This window comes from Taeniopygia guttata, chromosome 5 (genome assembly GCF_048771995.1).
Source record: "Taeniopygia guttata chromosome 5, bTaeGut7.mat, whole genome shotgun sequence".
In the NCBI taxonomy this organism is placed as follows: Eukaryota; Metazoa; Chordata; class Aves; order Passeriformes; family Estrildidae; genus Taeniopygia; species Taeniopygia guttata.
Genome location: NC_133030.1, coordinates 53485136 through 53502035, shown reverse-complemented (window position 1 = coordinate 53502035; position 16900 = coordinate 53485136). Strand labels below are relative to the sequence as shown.

Here is a 16900-nt window from a genome sequence, read left to right as displayed (position 1 = left end):
AAAAATGGTTCAATCTAAAAATGAATAAAAATCTTACTTAATTTCCTGTTTTGCTATACAGAATATGACTTTTTTTTCCCCCTGCCATTAATAAATTGTTGACACTTACACTGAGCAAAGGAAGAACAGATAAAAATACAACACATGTGCAAGAAAAAAAACTTATCCCAAACAACATCCTGAAATTAATCTTCTCTTTGTGAGAGGGGGAAGTGAGAATTGAATTTATTAGATTTGCTTTTACAAAAATCAAGTAGCTGAACCCCCTAGGTATGGCATCACCCCAGCTCACAGAGATGGACGGTATCTACTAGTTTATGACACCACATTTTTGTGGGTATTGTACCCAAAAGGGGTACTGTTTTCCTCATAGATCAGCTGTCATGAATCCCCAAGAGCTCAGCCAAGTGCACAACCTTGTGCTCTTGATCATGATGTGATCCTGCCACAGTTGTAATTAGCTCTCAAATGGAGACCACATAGTACAGAAGAGAGGGAGTGTCTGTCACCCACGCTGAAGGAGAAGTACACCTTCAACTGTGACTCATCACCTACAAGGTGCATATCCCAGAAGAAATTCCCTTTCCTACTCTTTTTAAGAAACTGATTTCCAAATGATCTTTAGCTCTCTTGGTATTTTTTTTCAGTTCCTTCTCTTTTTGTGGAACCCACAGTTTGAAATAAACTAGTCACGAGAGGCAAATTATGCTTACCTTAGGGGAGTCAGGCTGTTGAGATGCCACAAAACAGGAAATACATTCCCTTCACTGAGTTAACAAAGTTATTCTTAGAACCTAGAGACTGATTTTTAATTTTGAGCTTAGTGTTACCATTATGAGATGCTAGCAGCAAAGGAAACAGGCCTCGAAATATCTCAGTAACTCAGCAGTTTGGGGCACAGGCATAAAACCCAGCAAACCCTGAGGCACACACAGTGGACTCACATTTTCTGTGTGCCACAGGATATTGATCAGTGCCTACTTTCTCCACAGCAAGGCAAGCAAGAAGCAGTTAAAAGAACATACCTGTTTTTAAAGAATTTGAAAGTCTAAGAGGGGCCTTTATATAGGCCAATATTTACATTAAATGAAAACAGAGTTTATATATGTCCCAGTTTAAAGCAGTACAAGGAGGGTACAGCATGAGAACTTTGCCCAAACCTTCCTCATCCTTCAAATGCCCATTTTTATTCCCTTAGCCAAAAAGACCCAAAACAACACCACTGATCCTTTACTGGAAAACTAGGAGTGTGATCTTTTGTTTTAGGTAATCTTTTTTGTTCCAATAATAGGAGCCATCTGTCTCACAAGGATTGGCTTGGTTTCAGACGTAGTAACAGTGAACATTGTTACATAAAAAACTACAAATTATATGCTGCTGTGGGAACTCTGGTGCTATAAATTGGTACAGTTTCACCCCACTACCCTAGCAGAATATCTAGCCTACTGTGTTTCTTATGTCATCAAATAAAAAAACAAGCCACTAAAAGAAAAATCAGACTACCTTTTTAGCCACTGCCTGTCTCACAGGCTGATATACTGCCTGTGGGCATGGTAATTACCATACCTTTTCTTATTTTATTGTCCATATAGGACTATACTATCCAGACAGCATGGGAACAGGGGTAATTGAATTCAAGTTCAAATTGTGACAAGCAAGGAATTTGATTTTCTACTGGAGCTTTGGAGAGTTTATGAGGATATAACAGGAAAATTATAAGTGTAAGAAACAGATCAGAAAAGGCATTATACTAAATTCCTTTTAATTTAGTGTCATAGAATAAGTTCCAGAGATGCATTAACCTGTTGAAATCAATGGGACTCTGTTCAGAAGAGGTCTTCTAGATCTTTTACAGGTATGCACCCATGCATACAACACTCTGTCCTGAAGAAAGGTTTCATGCAAACACAAACCTGGTGTGATCAGAATCAGCACAAAGAAGAAATTTCAATGTCTTGAAATTGGTTCTTTTTTTGTTTATCTATTTTCAATATATTTAAATTATCTAATAAATAAATATAAGTATATTTCAATTATCTAATTGCAATATATTGGTTGTCATGCTCATGATGTTACCGATTGTTGTTCAGAATTGGACCAATTATTATTATTGGATTTTGGTAATCAGGCATTGCAAGATGCAACATTACTATTCTCAAAAATGGCAGTGTGGTACCATTCTTTTCATCTAGTTTTATCTGTATTAATGGTAATCTGGGTACAGTTGGAAATATAATAGCATTTACATCATAAAGGAAAGAGAAAATAGAAAATAACAAAAGGGATTTTTCTTTGCTGGGCTTTGGATGGATTTTCAGAATACAAAATTCTGAAGGAACACTACTTGACTAAACAGTATGAAAAATACTTTATTAACTCTTCTCTTCCTCCCCTAGACTTTGTATTTGGTTTGTGTGGCCATTGGTAGTGAGGGTGGCTACAGGGGTGGTTTCTGTGAGAATGTGCTGTAAGCTTCACCTGTGTCCCATAGAGCCAATACCAGCAGGCTCCAGGTTGGAGATGAACAGCTCCACCAGGGGCAGTGGATGAGGTGCCCAGCTGACATTCCCCTTCTTCAGCTGATATTCCCTGGCAGCCCATGGTGAGGCAGCTGTGCCCCTGTAGCCCATGGAGGTCCATAGTGGAGCAGAGATGCACCAGCAGCCCATGGAGGACCCCATGCTGGAGCAGTTGGATGACCATAGGAGTCTGTGAGCCAGTGAGGAGAGGAGTCCATGCTGAAGCAGGTTTGCTGGTAGGACTGGTGACTCCATGGGTGACACAAGCTGGAGCAGCCTGTTCCTGGAGGACTGCATCCCATGGAAGAGCGACTCACCCTGGAACAGTTTGTGAAGTGTGGCAGGCCATAGGAAAGAGTCGCTTGCAGAAGTTCATCGAGGAAGGTGTCCCATGGGAGGGACCCCATGCTGGAGCAGGGGAAAAGTGTGAGGAGTCCTAATCCTCTCCATGAGGAGGAAAGGGTAGCAGAGACAATGTGATGAACTGACTGCAGCCCCCATTCCTGTCCCCCTGTGTCCCTGGGGTCAAGAAGGTAGAGAATCAGGAGTGAAGTTAAGCCTGGGAAGAAGGGAATGGCACAGGGAAGGTGTTTTAGGATTTAGTTTTTTGTTCTTTGTATCTAATTTTGATTTGATTGATAGTATTTTTTCTCCCCAAAGTTGAGTCCATAATTGGTGAGTGTTCCTGTTGATGATCTGTTCCTGTCATTACCTCAACTCACAAACCTTTCCTTTTGTTTTCTCTCCCCTGTCCATCCCAGGAGTGGTAGAAGGTCTTTGGTGGGCATTTGGCACCTATCCAGCATCAACTCATCGCAGACCTCTGTAAATATCAGTCCAGCAGCACAGTCAAAGTTCTTCTCTACAAGGACTGGCTGAAGAGAGCAGCATTTCAAGAAGCAACAGCTTAACTCCAGCCAGTCAGTAAATCTGGAAAGGTTCTGGGCACTAACATAGATGCCAGCTAGGAAAAAAAAAAAAAAAAAAAAAAAAAAAAATTGGTGAAAGCGTCAGCATTTGGGAAAACAAAAGCACTTAGTGCCTTGTCCTGAAAAGGGTCGCTCATCTGTAACAAACCACTGATATTCAGCTCTTTTGCCATGCCAGTTGGCTCTGGGCAGAACTTCCAAGCAGAAGCTGGCTTCCCCTCCAATTCTTACAGACCCTGCAGTCTGCCATCCATCAGGGAAGAGAACAAAGCATGGGCAGGACTGTGAGCCAGCCCTTGGCTGGTAGGCAGAGCTGGTGCCAGCCAAGCTGCCCTGCAGCAGCCCTGTGCTCACGAGGACAGCCAGTGCCCATGTCCTCCAATTAGAACACAGCCCTGTCACTCAGCATCAGCTCCTGCTTCATCAGTCATCTCAATTTCAGTGATAGTTTGGCGTCATCTCCCAGCCAGGCACTGTGAAACTCATTTCCCCCTCTCAGAAACAATTTAGCCCCATTGTGGAAACAATTGAATTAAGTTTTCTCCAGCTTCGCTATAAACCCAGAGTTCTAAATTGAAGCAGTTCTCAAGATATCATGCCTGTCTCTGTGTATTGACTCTTTTCTTTTGGCAGCAGAAGCTGGAAGGGAGGAAAGAATAAGAGTAAGAAAAACAAAGTAGATTCAGCAACCTTTTCTCAGCAGTGAATCCTACCCTATATCAGTTATATAACAATGGCTCAGTTTTGCTGTCAAAAACGTTGTCAATCTGTGTAAAGCAAGACCACGTAAGATTAAAAAAGCTAGACTAAGAGGAATGATTTGGGAATTGTCAGTAATTCAAAGTCTTTAGAGATGAATGCTGACATGAAAAGCTATAAGAACCTGAGGAGAGGAGAAAAGAAAGACCAAAAAAAGCTGACTGAAAATAGCAGCTTGGCAAAAATAATCATCAGCCTATTTTGAGTAACACAGCTCTTCGCTAATATTTTCTTAAAGTTTACATGTCCATTTAAAACTTGTCTGTAATGCCTGTAGTCACAAGGAAGGGGCAAATCTGTGGATGTTGAACTGGTCTCACTGGCATGTTATTCCCAGCATTCTACTATTGCTGTTAAGAAATAAATATCTTTGTGCACTCAAAAATTGTGTAAAATCCTGCCTTGAAGATGCACCAATAAAGTAACTCAGGGCTGACCATTACATTTCCTATGATCTGAAACTGCTTTTAGGCCATCTCAATTCTAGAGTTACGTCAGTTTCTTTTCTTCACAGTTTGCCCAAGGGAGCCAATTAAACTTTTGAGAATGAGACCTGGGCTCAAATTCTGCTTTATGCATCACTTGCAGACTTGTTAGCAAAGCTGTAACTCCTGGATATTTGTAATTTTTTTCCAAGCTAATGCATTAGCTGTAAAAATCTACCTGGGTCCCAGGTTGAGTTTGCAAAATGAAAAGTAGTTTTTTCTTGTAAACTGTACAAACTGGGTTTACAGCTGTCACAGAACTGTGATCATGGAAATGTTTAAAATTAGTTTTTCTTTCATTATTATCTGGCTGTAAGAGTTGGTTCTCTTTCACTACATTTCTTTCAAGACCTGAGCTGGGTTTGTAGACATCAAAAGCCACAGCATTCCTTCCACCAGTGTCGGAAGCTGCTGGAGTGTGTCCCAAAACCAAAGAAGTCATTCTTGTACTCAGTCTGATACACAGTGAGACTCGAGTAATCTGTACTCTGAGAATTTTTTCAGTGCTACATCTACCTTGGCCTTATGCAAACTGTACATAAAAGGAATCTACCAGTGATTATGTTAGAATTAATCAGATCTGGTAGAGTGCTTTTTAGTTTCATGTGGGAATTTAAAGGTTTTGCTTTAATTCTTATGGTAATTTGCCAAAAAAACTGTTTACTACAAGGTGGCCATTTGACAGATTGAGCTGAACAGTGCCAAAAAAATCCCAAACAAAAAACAAAATCCACAGAATGTTGGCAACATTAATCTTCCACTTCCTTTCCAGAAGTTTCCTTTTCAGGGATTTAATTTCTCCATTCATAAATGTTTTTCTCTTGGCATTTTTACAGCAAATTTAATAAGATACCAGCTTCTCACAAAATGCTTCTACAAATTCAGGGAGGGTTAATTTCCTTCCCAAAGCATTTGAAATGGGAGAGAACCCCAGGGCTACTCCACCATTTAGCAGGAGTACAATGGAGAGCTCCCTCTGTATGAAATCCTGCTCTCCCATGGAGGGAGTCAGCTGTCTCAGTGGGATGGTGCTGTCTGACTCCAACACTACAAAGGCTTGAGGTCTAGAGTCTGATTCCTTTTTGAGAGGAAAAGAGAGGGTAAGAAAATGCTGTATTCATCCTGCTGGCCTGAAACATATGTAGGATCTATCAGGCAGCTAATGCAGCATAAATACCATACAGTCAAGGCTCATCTATTGTTATCTTTTTGAGGCAGACAGCAAAGCCAGCAGCATGGATGGCTGCATTTATGGCAACATTCAGTTCAGATACAAATGCTACTTCCTAACATTTTTTGAGTGCTACAGATAAAGGAAATGGTTTACATTCCCCACTGTCACACACAGGGCTCACTTTAGCAAGGCTTAAGCAGCACCAGTACAGTGCTTAAGCCTTCAGCACCAGTACAAAAATGGGTCTCACATTTCAGTTTTGTAATAAAGAGTTTGAATCTCAATGGTTAATGCAGAGAATAACATATAACAGGACTCAGACTACATCCCTTTTTCTGGTGGGCAAGTTTGCTGCACTGCAATTATAAACTATCAGAAAGTTTAAAGTCAGCCTTCATTCTGTATATTAATGCACTCCAGGAAGTTCCAATGAAGAGCTGAAGATGAATTTTGACTGGTATATTTAGCATGAGGAGTAGGAACAGAGGAGTTCCACTGGCTATTTGGCAAGATTACTTATTTAGCTGCAGGATTTTGGTATTACTGCCTATTTACTAAGTTGGAATTATCCACATTGCCTTATTCTGAGTTTTTTTCCCTGAGATCTGAAGTCCTACACAACTCCATAGAAGGTGAAAACTGAATAAGAGATTTAGGTGATTAATAAGTAACTAAAGGCAGGGAATATAATTAATGTCAATCACCATGAATTCATAGCATCCAGCACCTGTCAAATCTGATACATTTTTAAGAGAACAAATATAGCTGGTGAATGCAATGGTGCCACTGTAACTGAGATTTCTGTACAGTTCATGGACAAGATAGCAAACAGTACTCTCAATAAGAGAGGAGAAGAGAAAAGAAACTGTGGAGTCTGTGAAATGGATTTACAAGGGGCAAGACAGCTGGCATGGAAAATTAATTATGAAATGGAAGTCATCATTGGATCTGCTCCAAGCGGTGTCCTATCCTCCTTTAATTAAAACAAGGAAACTGAAGATACCCTGCATCAAATTTAAGTCATTTTAAGCTGTCCTGTCTTCCTCAGTGTAGTACCATGGATTAGACAGTCTGACAGAAATTTTATACTCCTGAAACAACATCACAGAAAGTAAAGGGTTTGCAAATCCTTGATGGCACAGGGATGGCAGAACAGTGATCCTTGCCAGGCTGTGGGACCTCACACCAGCTCCTCTGGAGTCCCTGCTCTGTGGGCACTTACGAGCTGTGGACACAGTTCACAGTACTGACACAGCCTGGCTGGAGACCTCCAGATCCTGCTACCCAAATCTACTTCTGGATATTACTGACACATCTTTCTCTCTGCCAGTATTCAGTACTTGATCAGAGGAACTGTAAATTTATTTTCTTTTAGGAGAAATGTCAGTGGCCAATTTCCCTGTCAGTTAGTCATTATGATGATTGTAAATGTCAAGCTCCTTTATTTCTTTTATACTGTTTTATTGTCCTGTCAGCTTTCTAGTCCTGGTCTTTAATTTTTACACCCACCTCCAGTGAGTACTTTTCTTAAAGGAGTTTGCTGCTTTAAACTCCTAAAGGAGTTTATAAGTCTGAAAGGAAATGGCATTTAGCAAAAACATCTATTTAAAACTGAAAAACAGCTGTTTGAAGCTTATATATCTGCTAGGCTATAGATGCAGGTTCTATAAAGCAAGTAGCAGCTAGGGATTCTCTGGAGATTAATGAGATTTTTTTTCCTTATTGTAAAGACAGATTAGTCCTAAAGCCCCCTTATAAATTACTGAGTTCTGCGTTATTTTCCTCACAGTCTTCCCAGAAACAAAGAACATTACAGAATATATAGCCAGGCAGGTGTGAATTGTGCAGATAAAAGATTTGTCTTGAAATAACCAAATTGGCAAATCAGAAAAATAAAAACATAACAGACAAAAACCTTTTATTCCACCAAAGAAAATTTTTAGATTACAGAATAAGAGAGGGATTTGAGTCAGCTACTTCTGGGCAGAATTCATTAACCTTTTGGGGTTTTTTTAAGTATTCATTTTTTTTAGCACCAGAAATATTAGGTTATGGTAGATTTGGGAAACAAAATTAACCGATTCCACAAAAATGTGTTTACTACAAAATTTTCAGATTAATTTTACTTGGAAATTGTGGTGAAAAAAAAAATCAAGGAAACTTGTGCTGAATGTAATAGCAAAAAATTTCATGTAATCTCATTTTCTTACCAGAATGAATCAAGTTATTCATTTGCCTTGTGAAAATGCAATTATAAAAACAAAACCAGACATTCCTCTAAATCTTGAGAAGAACCTGTAAGAAGTGTATAATCTACCAAAAGAGTTTGCAAGCAGTAAAATCCTGCAAAAGAATTTGTCTTGTTTATTTATAGCTTTTAGGGATCTGGAGGTGATGCATAATACTAGACTTTTATATCAAAGAAGGCCTAAAAGGGATAATTCTAACTCCACCAAATAAAAATAAAATATTACTGGCATCTAATCCACACGGAGAAGCACATTGCCAGATCATTAGCATTTCATTTAGTGAAAGTAATGCCTAAATCTGCAGACCCTCTGGAGAAATCCATCTGTTCTCATTAATCAGGGCATCTGTTTTGGCAACTAGCTATTAACAAGAATTCTGTAGTCTGGACAGAAAATCCAAAAGCCATTTCTTTACGAATGTGATATGAGGTACCTTGTTTCATCTGTAGCAGATTTTTTTTTAAAAATCCTCTCTATTCTTTCTTGTCCTCCTGCCCTCTCAAACCTACACCTGCAAGTGCTTTACTGAATTGGTGCCTAATCTGTCTTCATCCCAGTGAAACACACAGCATCCATCTGGGGGATGAGAAGATGGATGTTTAAGCATCCTTCATCAAAGGCATAATTGATCTCTGCCTTCCCCACCCCTGCACACACACACACTCGTGTTGGCACCGAGCTGAGCCGGAGTCGCTGCAGCTCCGCTGGCAGGGAGAGTTTGTAACGTTGCTAAAGCAATCCTAACAGTTCTGTAGCCATAATGACACAGAATATTATTTTATTTTGCATTTTATGGAGATGAACTTAGTCTACCGCACTAAGTAACAGCTGGAAACAAATAACCTTTTCTTTTGAGGGTGTGTTATTCAGAATGTCTTGATTTTGACTGGTTATAACTTTAAAGGATCAAGTCATTCATTGTGTGATCTTTACATCATGATGTACATGAACAAATTTTCACCCACTTGTCATCAAGTTCTGTGAGGAGAAGTAATGTTTTATCTGGTAAGAAAAACTCCTAATTTAATTTTATTAAATTAAAAATGATCATTATCACAGATATTTGGAAACAAAAGCAGTTACACACTCTTTCTACTTTCCCAGCAATAAAGCTAAGAGAAAAGAAAAAAAAATCTGTGAAATCTAGTCTCTGTCTGCTTTCATATGAACTGTAAATTACTCATGGGGAAAAAAAGAGCTGATGCATTAAATTGAAATATGAAACTGTTTTCCCCACCTCCAATTATTTTTGTTTGATTTGTTACCTCAGTCGAAATGGTATTATTATTATTATTATAATCAACTTCAATAGGAGGTAAAGCACAGTTGTAGTGACCTGCATACCTGCTGGGGAATGGGGAACTTGAGTTCCAGTTCTGGTACTGAAACAAATAACTTTGGAGGCCCAAGGCATTGTGTTCTGGCCTCATATCAACACTCTATCGCTCTTCAGCAGAGCATTTAAGTACAAGTGTAGCTACATAAGACACTCTGGGATTTAAGCCACTGGCCAACTGCTCTGCTGCACTGCAAGGGATTTGTTGTTTGCTATTGAACCTTTAAGTAATAAAGGAGACATAGGTGGAAACAGATCTTTAAAGTGATGTCTCAAGCCTGTGTTAGTTTTTGTAATACGTATAAGAGTATTTGACATAGCAAAAATAAGCATATATATAGTCATTTGAATTAAAGAGAAAAAGGTGATCCCTGAAGAGAGCTCTAAAATCTGTCATTTGCCTCATCCTTGATGAGCCAGAGAGATTGTGATTATGATGTACTAATGGCTCCTAAAGAATTTGCTTTATTGATGATTGCCTGATATTAATGAATGTGTTGAATTTACACCATGAAGTTTCTGATGTAGAGAAATACAGTATTTCCTGGAATAACTTTAGTAACTTTTGTGTGGTTCTTTAGAAAGACAAAACTCATTAAAAAACAAGTGTATCTTTGTATAACAGTCAACACAAATGACTTGATCTTTAAAATTGATAAGCAGTAACAGCTCCTGAAGTCAGTGGAAGCTGTCACTATTCTGCATTCTGACAATTCAGACCCTATATTTGTCTTTGCTTCCCTATCTATATAGATGATAATACCTATTCACCTATCTGGGATGATTGACATCATCAAAATCAACTCTCTGAGATTGAACAGTAAGATTACAGGGTACATTAAAAGCCTGCCAGTTCAGTATACCCAGAAATATATGAACTGTTTACTTCTTAAAAAAAAAAAAAATATATATATATGTGATTTTTAACAGTTTACATTTTAATGGGATTCATAATAGGAACTGAAATACTTTCTGAATATATTTGATTTGAAGCAAAAGAATCACAGCACCATAACTTCCCTTAACATAAGAGATTTCCATGAAAAATAATTCTGCCCAGTAAGACATTATAGAATCCTAGTTGTGAAAATAAACAGGTGTTTCACATATTATAAAAAGGGACTTAACATCTGGATAACTCATAATTTACAGGCTAAATATAATCTAGACTCTCATTTTCCACATGTATCTGGTTGTGTTCAGAATATCAGAGAGAAATTAAAAGTAAAGACTGAAGAATTATGCATTCCTTGACTACTTGACTGAGGAGAATGCATGGGTGGGTCCCAGGACCAGAAATATTCTTTGCAAAAGATGAAAGTCACAACCTGGCTCCAAAAATTCAACACTTTGACAAGCAATTTTCCTCTTAAGGACTCTAACAGAAAAAAAAGGTTAGAAAGTAGGATGTACTAATATTGTTAATACTAACAGGATACCGGAAGACACCAAAAAAATCTTTTCCAGGTGATTCAGAGACAAATTTGGAGATGAGGCGTGACTAGAGATTGAGGGGGGTGATAGGGAATTCATCTTTGACAAAGGAGTTGTGGCTGGCTTTCTTTGTGCTTTACTTGCCCACATATAAGTTATGTTGGGGATAACATAATTCTCTGGACAGGGGCTGTTCCCCCAGTAGCACAGATTAAGAAAAGAGCATGTTATGAAGAGGCTTTGTAGCCTAATAAACAGAAGCACTGTGAAAATGCCACCTGATTACTTTGGAAAAGGTTAAGAAATTCCTTTGGACCCCAGTAGTAGACCAACATGCCATGTTCCACAGGATGCGTGAACTGGCAGCAGTCATCAAGCAAGCTGCTATTGTCACTCTTCTAATAAAAAAGATGTTACAACATCCTTGATAATGTAATAGAAAAACTTCCAAATTTCACTGATCAGTTGGCAAACTCTTCTCAGACTCATATACCCAGGTGCAGCTTTTATCTGAAAGCCTGGAGGGGGGAAATAATAAAATAATTACAAAACCATGTAGATTGTTGGAGCAGAGAGATGTTTCTGCCAAACATTTGTTTGAAAGTAACTTTCAGTGATGTCTAGTTTGAGTGCTAAAACCTAGAATGGAGTTTGAAGGGAAAAGATTCACCACACTTATACAATGTTTAAGTTAAATAGGTAATAATTTCTTGTTGCTGATGTTAATGATACTGCAATTGATTTTACTGGGCCCATATTTAATTTAATTATGTTTCAGATCAGCTTTAACCCTCTACTGGGAGCATCTAATCTTTTATTCTCTTGTGATTTTAGTCAAGAAGGAGTAACAGTCCCTTTGTGCAATGACTCGTTCACTAGATCTTTCAAAAAATTTCCTGAATATTTTTGAATTTTATTTATAGTATAAAAACTTTTCTATAATCACTTTTATAGAAAATGTATTGTCTCGAAAGTTCATAAAGCCAGACAGGAAAACATAAGGTGTTTCCATTTGTAATACCTTTGTCATCAAGTTTTGATTTGTAATTGTAATTCAGCCTTCTCCTGCAACATTACTCCCTTAAGGAAAAAGGGATTTTTGTTGGTTTTTTTCCTCCCCTCCAATTGATTGACCTATAGCAGCATTGGTGCCTTTCTAAATTGTCACAATTCCTATAGCTGTGTAGGGCTGAGCTGCAAGGTGCAGCCTCATTATGAATTCCCTTACTGCTCTGGCTCACTTCTCTCTGAGCTCAGAGCTGTGTGTTCAAACACAAACTTCTGCATAGATGATCATTCATAAAAACACAATCCAGAGATAATGAAGTGTAAGGTAATTGATTTATTCGTATTCAATAGAGACTAAAGCTTATAAATCAAATTTAACTTCATATAGAAGTGAACTGAATAAAAGTGACATATATATTAATATCAAATTTTTTGAGTTATGCAGTTTGCCTAGTGAAATTTATTTTCTCTGAGTAGAAGACTAGCTAACATAACAAAAAAAAATTGTTTACTGCCATGATTATATCAATAGAGTAAAAACTTCTGACATTCTCTATTTTTATGTCAGTCCATGCAGATCAGCCACATACTGAGATATTAAATGTTTGCTCCATGGGAACTTGTCATTTAGAATAAGGTAAAATGTAACTCAAGAGGTTTGCCCTGCACATATTTTTGTTAAAGGCACTTCTTTTCATAATACCCTGTAAAATGCTAATTCTATGATGTTCAGCAGGAGTCTTCTGAAGCCATATCTGAATCTTTATACTGCCATGATCTAGGCTTGTGTTAAGGTTCAAGCACAGAGTCCCCTGGTGTCAGTGACTGCTGCCCCACAAAAGATGGCAATTGGAAAAAAAAAAGGCTAAAGAAGCAGGAAAAACAACTGTTTGAGGAGATGGAGACATCAATAGAAGGAGCTTATCTAAAATTAGAGCCAGATGCCTCACTAAGCCCTAGATAACACTTTATTTTATGCAGCCTTTGTTTACCAGGTTTCTTCTCTGCATGAATCATAAGAATGAACCTCTTGTTCAGAATAAATGCTACCCAAAGCTAGCACAGCACACCCTTATTTTCTTTCTTGGTGTAAAATTAATCACAGTAGGTTAGAGAAGTGCATTAATTTAAATGAGTGAATTTAGAAGCAGTATAGCTCAGAGTACACTTTCTTTTCCCTGCCTGCCTATCTACCCTGTCTGCTCACCATCCTTAAAGAGAGTCAGACACCTCAAGTTTTAAAATGCAATAAAAATCCATCACAGTCTGGTGACATCTGTTGTACTGCATAACTGGAACTGTTTTATGAGCTCTCCAACATTGCATCTGAAATTATAACAAAACCTTCACTTCCTCTCCTTTGTGTGGAAGCCAACCTTTGACGCACATAGCTGGAAGGTAGATTTATACTGTTTAAATAAAAATTATTCTGATTAGGAATGTTTTGACTCAGATTCCCTGCCCTGCTCCTCCTTCCCACAGAGGCCAGTATTATTGTTTTGAAACTGAAATCCTTAATGAGAAAGAGATTCTTTCAGTGAAACTTCCAGGACGAAACTCAAACAGATCCTGAAAGCCACACAGACCTGAAACTCTCATCTCCAAAAACCCAGCTGCAACAAGATTGTATCTCAGAGCATATTACAGTAACTGATTTGTCCTCTAACTTTCTTTAGGTGGAACATCCATTATGCCTGGGAGATTGACACTGGAGACTGGTGACTCTTAACCAGAATCAATTCTTTGCTAAGTATGAGGCAGAGAAAATTTTGAACTTGGGCCATTCATATCTTAGAAAGCCCTTTGGCCACCTCCAATGAATTGGAAGATGCTGAGAAAACCTCTCCTTTTCAGAAGTCAAAGGAAATTACAATATTACAATTATCTGATTTTATATTTGGTCATAAAAATAAAAAGTAATTGAAGAGGAATCTGAAGATGGAACTGGACTGAAAGGGAAAAAGAAATAGTAGAGTGCACCGTTCCAAACTCAAAAAATAGAGCTAATTACTTAATAAGGATAATAAGCTCCCAAAGTAGGCTTAGAGAGACTCTGGAGACTGTTGGTAGAATCCCTTTGGAAAATAAAAATTTTAGTAAATAAACAGAAATCAGAAGAGCCGGCAATTGCTCATAAATTGGTAAAAAGTGTCAAAGGATAAGAATAATAGTAACTTGTCCTTGTAATAGCAAATATAAACTTATAGCAAATATAAGCAGAATGTAACCTGGGCAGAGTAGTATAGGAGGGAGGATCTGGGATGGGAGAGTTCTGTTTAAGAGACAAACTGAACAAAATTTAGTACAGAACACAGGACACCGTCACTGCAAATGAGACAATAGAACCATTTCAGATAAGGTAAATTGCCTGAGGGAAGCTGCTGTTGGGCAGCAGTGACCAGGAAGACTAAATCACACTCAATGATTTACCAAAAGAGGTGACAACCCAATGCAAGGAAACAAGAGGGCTGAGGATTTCATAAACCCTGGACACACTGAGGTGAGGATAAAACCTATTAAAAGGACGTTATACTGATTTAGTTATTTGCTTACCATTTAATTTCAGGCACTTATGTATAATGAAAAATATAAATAGTGTTAAGCACTGGCAGAGCAGCAATTTCTCTGGACGTTTAATAAAGAGGTTAGATGAAAATAGCTAAAGATTCCTCAGATATATCTTGTCCCACCACTAAGCTGAGAGCAGAGGGAACAACACCCGAAATTCTCCTTTCTCCAGCCTTACTTTTCCACGTGTCTGTGCCCTCATGTTTCTCTGGTTTGCCTGCTGAGGACGTGGCAGTTAGATGGTGAGCAGAAATGTTGTGATAGAAAGAGTTAACAAAGAAGACAGAAGAAGAGGAAGGAAAATCATCAAAGTCATTCTTCACAGTTATGCTCATCACTTTTTCAAACAAGGATACAGTGATATTTTTAGCAAAGTTCCTGGAAACACAACATGCTGAATATTCATTATCCACACCAAAAGACAAGACAGTGAGCAACATTGTTCAAATCTGGCTTTTCTTTCACAAAATGGACGAACCTCAAAGCCATGTATATCAAGTACATGAACTTGCTTGTGCAGTATTTTGCAATTAGAGGTGTCCAGACAACTTCCAGCAAATGATGAGTCTCTCTCACGCTCTCTCTCAAAAAAAAAAAAAAAAAAAGTATTAATCATTCAAAGTATGTTTTTGTTTGAGATCTAACAGGTTCATGACTTGCTGTTTTCCTGATGACTTGTCTGCCCCCTCAGCTGCCAAACTAGGAAGACTTGGTCAAGGACTCCTCAAGGGCATCCAAGTTTCTTGTTTCAGGATGCAGCTGGCCCAAACTGGAGGGCAATCAGGCACTGTACTTCCCTGTGAAATGGAGTTAATTTCCCTTGCACTGCTGGATACTTTCATCAACTTTCCATTGCTTTCAAGGGAAATAAAAATTTTCATGAGAAGAGAAATCACTCAAAACGTAGATTTCCATACGGAAAGCAGTTTCTTTGTCTTCATAAAGGGGCTTGAGCTACAGATGCTGCATAGAAGGGACACAAAGGAAGTAATAAAGTAGTTGCTTAAGGGATCAGCTATGTAAAGCATGAGGAAGTAAATCTACTGTGAGGAGAGACAAAAAGTTTGTGAGCGCACAATTAAATAACTTTGTATGTGTATAGGGATTAATCTGACTTTCTGAGGCCATCTAGCATCTGCTAGGAAGATGAGCTTCCCAAGTGCTCCCTTAGTTTATGATCATTTGAAATAGATTTTGTGCACATAATGATTCTGAGTTCACAGCAGCACATCTCATCACTCAATGGGGCAAATAGCCAGATAAAGATCACAGCTTCACTGACAAGTCTCGTTCTTCTCAATCCTGTTTCAGAGCTCACAGATACCTGAAATACATTGCTTTGCATTCAAAATAGCGTGCTGTGTAGCACCACATACCTTGGAAAATCTGCATCATTTGTAGAACCATAACTAAGAGGCAGAATGGACTATCAGATCATCTTTCTTTCTAGTCATGGCATGATGGTGACATTGCAGATCAGTGACATCTGACAAATGGCTTTGGATATTTTATCTTTCCTAAAAGATCTTGCTGCCACATTGTGAATAAAATCTCACTTGTGAGTATTTTAAGTTTTATGAGAATTCAATAGGAGCAAGAGTTATCATTGCATTTTTAGGGAAACCCAATCTGTGAAGGCCAACATCTTGTGAATGTTCTATAGTTTGTTAAATGCTGCACATATGCTGCTCATACTTCATGCCTATTTTCCCCTGAGATCTATCAAAGCTATATTACATTGCTTTGCATGCTTCTTGCTGATTTGTTCAAAAATAAGCAATGAGCTGCATTTTGAGCAAAACTGAGCTATCCTTTGTGTTGCCTAGTTTGCATTTCACCTCACTCCTTGTTGAGTTATGTCTGCACCAGGAAATTCAAGCATTTCCAGGAACATCTAAAACATTTGATAAACTTCTAGAACAGTCCCAGACACCCTTTGGCACATTTTATGCCTCCAAAGCTGCTCCTGGGAATGGCTGAGGAGTTTACATACACCATTCCCCTTTCCAAAAGGCAGTCAGCACACAGCTGCTCCTTTTTGGAGGGATGGGTTAATTTACTAGCCCAGATCTAAGGCGTACAGTGGCAGTTGGCTTAAGTACTTGAGAATGCTCATGGCACACCTAATGGATCTACAGACACATCCATAAAGAAAAAAGTTAAACAACCAAAGTGTCAAAATATTCACTAGGCACCAAGAAAGTGGAATGACCAGAACTAGACCAAGAGCATGAGGGAAAGTACTATTTAGTCAGATTTTGTCACACACACACCTGCATGTATCAAGCAAAGCCTGATGAGGCATCTCCATTCTTCTGGTATAGCAGTCTTAACTCTGTTTTCCTGTTAACAATGAAAAGTTATACAATCTAGTGCTATTACAAAAGTTATTTATCTCTCAATTTTGCAAAGTTATTTTTTCTACTATTTGTTTAGGTG

At 38.3% G+C, this 16900-nt stretch overlaps 1 long non-coding RNA gene across 2 annotated transcripts in view; it reads left to right on the top strand.

Annotated features, from left to right (window-relative positions):
- The window catches only part of LOC115495650 (uncharacterized), a 318954-nt gene extending 309706 nt beyond the window's left edge, over nt 1–9248 (top strand). For both annotated transcript variants that reach the window (XR_012056508.1, XR_012056522.1), the window contains one exon: nt 3281–9248. This is a non-coding gene — a long non-coding RNA (uncharacterized lncRNA). The remainder of the gene's footprint in view (nt 1–3280) is intronic.
- The last annotated feature ends 7652 nt before the right edge of the window (nt 9249–16900 follow it).